We start from the raw sequence: 5783 nt of genomic DNA on the forward strand, positions 1-5783 counted from the left end.
TATTTCTCTCATTTATATTTATTCATTCAAACTCGTGTCACAATTTCTTGGAACTTCCTGAGGAGAAACGGTTCAAAACCAATAATTGCAGTAAAGCGTATAAAATGTAGATAGATAATAAGTCGCATGTTTTAGGTTGATTATTTAACATACAGTTTCCCTCAATACTACCGGTATGTACTTAGGAGCTTACCGTAATTCGATTTGAAAAATTGGGGTTGCTGTCATGGATCAGTGAATATCAATGGAGATGAGCGGTCATCAAGCATTCGTTATTGATAGCTTAAAGCTAGTTCGTAATGAACTATTGAAACAACTGTGTGTGTAAATAGGCCCTTTTTGTGCCCCCACAAAGTGGGCGGCATATAGCGTTGCCCTTGTCCGTCCGTATCGAAATTTTTTAACGCAACTACTCTTAAACCGATTGGCGGATTTTGATCAAACTTCCACTTACACCAGTATTGTGTAGATGATCTTAAAGGAGAGCATGTTCGCTGCGACCAAATTTTTACAGAATTATAACTTTTTGTTGGTTTTTCAATTATATAGTTTGTGAATGCAACTCCTCTTAAACCACTTGGCAGATTTAGCTAAAAATGTTACGGATAAACACCTTATATTTGTAGATGATCATGAAATAATAAATTTCTGCTGCAACCAAAAGTTGACAGAATTATGGCCCTTTGTTTATTTTCCCATAATTTTATATAGTTTAGTGCAAACGTCCCGAATTTTGTGAACGAAACTCCTTTTAAACAAAGCGGGTTTCGCTCTTACTTACAGGGATAAACACCCTTATTGTGTAGATGACCATGAAGAAGGGAATTTTTGCTGCAAACGACATAAGAATTTGCAACGACTTCATGCTCAAATTGTTTAGCAAATGTGCGAAGTGGGGGTACCAGTGTCCTCTGGACACAGTTCTAGTTTTTGTTTTGCGTCACTAAGGTAAATGCCAACTTGATTTTTGTTACAAATATTATAGAAGAAAAGTGGAATTCCTTATTCGTATGTTAATTTCCAGATGCTCTCTTTAAATCATGGATATCAGTGTTATTTAGAAATCCCTAAAATAATACGGTATTGGAACACTGAGAAACAAGATAGAAAGTCACTGATACACTGAAGTAGGAACAAGTGTGATACCATATTATGCAATACACTACAAACAAATATGATTTGAGTAGATAATTTAGTTTCTTACATAGCGGTTTAACACAATGTAGTGAGTTGCATCGTGTGTGAACATGCGAATGTAGTGACTTGCAAGGTGTGGATACACAAACGTGTAGTATGGCTATCGAAGTGCACATTATTGAATTAAACCACGGTTTAACAGTTAACTATATAGTTTAGAGACTTTGAACCCGGGTTCAAAGTGTCGTTTGCACATTAATTCCTTACACCCGGGTTCAAGACTGTTCATAACTAGCAAAGAAAAGCTTTATGTATTTTCTGTACTTAAAGTGTAAACACGTGTCTGATAATGTTTTTAAGTAATTCACAAAGTTTGATAAATCATGTTTTACTCACTCATCCAATAAGTGTAGATTGATTTATGAATATGCCTGTGCAAGAAGTGATTTATGAATATGCCTGTGCAAGAAGTGATTTATGAATATGCCTGTGCAAGAAATGAGCCAACATAATGCCATCGTGCCTCGTGCTTTTCTGAGGGAATATGCACTCACGGACTCTAAACATTATTAACAGAACATAATAGAACAGACAGTTTATTAAAACTTATACAAAGGCAAATCGTCAAAATACACAAAATGTAATACAAAACATTGTCATATGTCTATATATAACAACGTATGGGTTATAACAAAATGTTATCTAAATTTTTTTTAGGCAAAGTATATTTAACAAGGAGTACGACTTATATTACCGTAACTAATTATCATTTTCCTGACAGTAAGGAAATACTTTATTTTTCGTTAACTATATTATTTGTGATAGAATATCTGACGGCTAGAGCGTCCTTCATATATTTATACACATTTATAAGTTAAATTTTACAAGTTGAGTTCAATAAAGTATGGAACTTAAAAACTGATAGATTCACATAGTAAACAGTTTTTATATATTTTTGCCTTACTATAAACAACTTTAAGCCAACATTTTACTATACGAACATATATATGATTTTTACATACAGTGGGTGTCTAACTAATCCTCCATACAGCGTGGTATTACATGTGTTGATTTTAACTTAAAAAACTTTTGCAAAATTTTAAGTGAATGCGTCGGTCTGTTTACGCTGACAGAACGACTTATCGGGAGATCTGCTGTGCAGCTTTTACAACGTGAATTACAATAAAAAAATGTCTTCACACGCATTTTAATGATAAAAACTACTACGGTAAATAATTTAAAATTAAGTGAACAGTAATAAGACAAGGAGCATGGTTATATTGTTTGATACGACATATGTCAATTGAATAAAAGAATAATCTAAACAAAAAAGCGCTTACCATTGATTCATAATAAGATCGCGAGTCCGCCTTATATCGGTAGACGGTTGGGGTGGTATTCCAGAAGAAACTTAAGTTAAATTTTATGTGTATCCTTAAATTGGGATTTTACTTAAGTGTTTCATTTCATACTGCAATAGTTATGCATCGAGCGTTACATCAAAATAACATCATTATGTCAATGTTATTTGAGGAATACAAAAAAAACATGCATGTCTTTATTTAGTAAAGAAATACAAAACATTGTAATTTTGAACTTAAGTGAACATATTGAAGAAATGACTAAAGATGTTTCTGGAATACGACCACTGGACATCCACTTCTCAAACAGAACATCATGGATACGATTTAGTATTGCTTTGTTTGTGATGTCCATTGCTTGCAAACATACTACGGAATAACACGATATTATACGCACTGATTATGAGGGATAGCATACCTTTTTTCCCGATATTTCGTTCATGGCCATTCCCCTGCTTAAGATATAATTTTAAAATACAGATCACACTTTGTTAATAGTAACAATGAACACACTTTTTGGAAAATAATTTTTGTCTACATGGTCACCATAAACTATTTGTATATGTCGAGACATGCATACAATTGTCAAACTAAAACTGGTAAAAATAACCATACATTTTAAATAAAATCTCTGCCCATTTTTTTTCGTTCTATAATCGAAATTCAATATTCATTTAAAACAGGGGACACACCTACTCTAAAATTTGGGAAGTTTCCCCCCCCCCCCACCCCGGGTATATTTTACTAAAATTGTTTTGTAAAATTTACAGATTTGTTCTGAGAAGTTTGCAAATTAGTGTTATTGAATGAAAATCTGTGTACATAATTGAGTTGCGCATGACAAGTTACAACACATAGGATAAGGATACATATATAGGTATCAAACAACTACAAATTAAAAGATCTCTGATCGGGTTGTTGCCAAATGATCGTTAACTAACTAAACTTTGGATTAAAGAAACAAACACGTTAATGAAAGAACGTAACTATTTTATCCAGCACATTCAATTACACATTTTTATTATTGGGATTTTTTTAATAAATATTTTGGCCAAGTTGTTAAAGAAAAGAACGAATTAATGTTTTCACGCCTTTTTATTTGCAATAAAATATTTATTAGCCAAACATTTAATGGTTATTTTTGTGTGAAAAAAGGGCAGTCATCTGCAGGTTCGATGCATAACTTTGGTAATTACCTCGTAATTCAATTAGCGTTAGAACAGTCATCTGACAATTCCAAATACAGAACTGTGGTATTTTACCTCGTGTTTAAATAGAGGAAAAACTTTCCGCCGATTATATAAAGCTTCTTGGCACTTATGTACTTGTTTATTGATCGAGATCGCGGCCCTAAGTCTATCGAAGCCGCGGCCCAATTTTCTAAACAGCCGCCGACCAGGAAGAAATCTCAAAGCTATGTTAATTTTCGAAAATATTGTTATACCCCCAAAAATAGTGTTGCCGCGTTCCCATACCCTATCCTATGGGCCCATGCTCTTACACGCATGTAAACTGTTTCTTAAAAGTATGAAGAATTTTTCCCAAAGTCAACATTTCAGAACCGATTGGTATAAGAAGCTCGTAAGGATGTTTGAAGAAATTACTTTTGAACCAGTATTAAGGAGTCACAATAATACGTTTTATTTTTATTTTACATGTGTTCAATATTTATTAATATTTGTGTTTTTTCTTCATTGTGCAAGAGCGAAAAGTCCCTGCAAGGGTGTTATGTAGTCAAGCCTAAAATTCCATTTGCGCACCTAGTCCGAATGTGAGTATACGCATATTTCCAGTTTTTACTTTCAAGTCTAATTGTAAGTAATTATGCAAAGATAATGTTAAAAATCGAAATAAAAATATGTTGTGTACGGTTAATACAGCATAAACATGTACTGATGACTGTGTACCAAGGTTCTTTCTTAACGTTTCTCACATTGTATAGTTATGTATGCCTTCCATTTTATTTTCACGAACGTACATGAATTTATTTGAACAGTTTAGAGATTTTAGCTCTCTTTATTAAAGGTACTTCGCACCCCGATTTTGCGCCAAATTCCGATTTTTTTTAGATATGTTTATAGAATAATATATACTGCATCGAAATGATTATCAATATATGATGTACATCAAATGTTTTTATAAATAATGTATTTTAAGAAGAACATTTAGTTGCAAAAAAAAACAATTGCAGAAAATGAGGCTCGATTTCAAGAACTTTGGATCTGCAGGGAATTGCGTAACCGCTTGGCTTAATAGCTAATTATTATGACTGTATACATGTATGAACTATAATCAAGCACTAAGTTACACAAGTGTATTGGTAATCCTCAGTATCCACGACTCACCGACGAAAGCAAATGAATGCCAGATCAATGTTGTCGGCTCATACTTTTCGACACAAACAACAATTGGTCATTTTCTTTCAAAAACCAACAACAATACTACACGTTTATCAGCATCCTGGCATCATCCGTTATCCATATAAGCTTATGAATTACCGGTTCCGCTTAATGGGTTATTTCATCGCCCAGGGAATTAGAATTGAAAAACGTAGGATGACGTTTTAGGATTCGGAACTTACTAAAATAAAAATATAAACAAAATGTCATCGTTTACCAACTAATCCTGAATGCAACTTATCTTTTTAAAGTTATGTTATACGTTGATATAAGAATGCGTGTTTTTTTTGTTTTGTTTTTATAACTGTCGTTTTTGACGTTTTCACATTCTTGAACGCAGTACATTTACATATTATTTTATATTTTACTAGGGTATTTGGTAAAGATATCTAATTTTGCCAATGTACTCCAATTTATTTAGACAGTCTTAATGGCTTAAAGTTGATGACACTTCGATGTTAAACATTTTTATAACTGCAAAGGAATGGTGGACATTCAAATGTGACGCATCTGAAAAATATGTGGTCGGTTCATTAGGAAATGGTATTTGTCTCCAATGCATGTTCTACATTAATTATATTGTACAAAATAATGTATGGTAGGTTGGAAAAATGTTGCTTTTATAACCCCTTTTATCTTTTCCGGGTTTTCCTCAATACATTTTTTGTGTAAAAAAAATCATATCAATAGGCCGACTATATCCGCGATTCGAAGCCCGAGTCTGATACCGACAAACTCCATTTTTACATCGTTAAGAATCTTAGAAAATCTTCTTTACAACGGTAGCATTTTATTAATATAGAATTTATAATAATGTTTTTATAACCACTCTTACCTTTTCCAGGTTTTCCTTTAGACATGTGTGTGTGTAAAAAAAACATTAAAA

The sequence above is a fragment of the Dreissena polymorpha genome, unplaced genomic scaffold (genome assembly GCF_020536995.1).
Source record: "Dreissena polymorpha isolate Duluth1 unplaced genomic scaffold, UMN_Dpol_1.0 chrUn056, whole genome shotgun sequence".
In the NCBI taxonomy this organism is placed as follows: Eukaryota; Metazoa; Mollusca; class Bivalvia; order Myida; family Dreissenidae; genus Dreissena; species Dreissena polymorpha.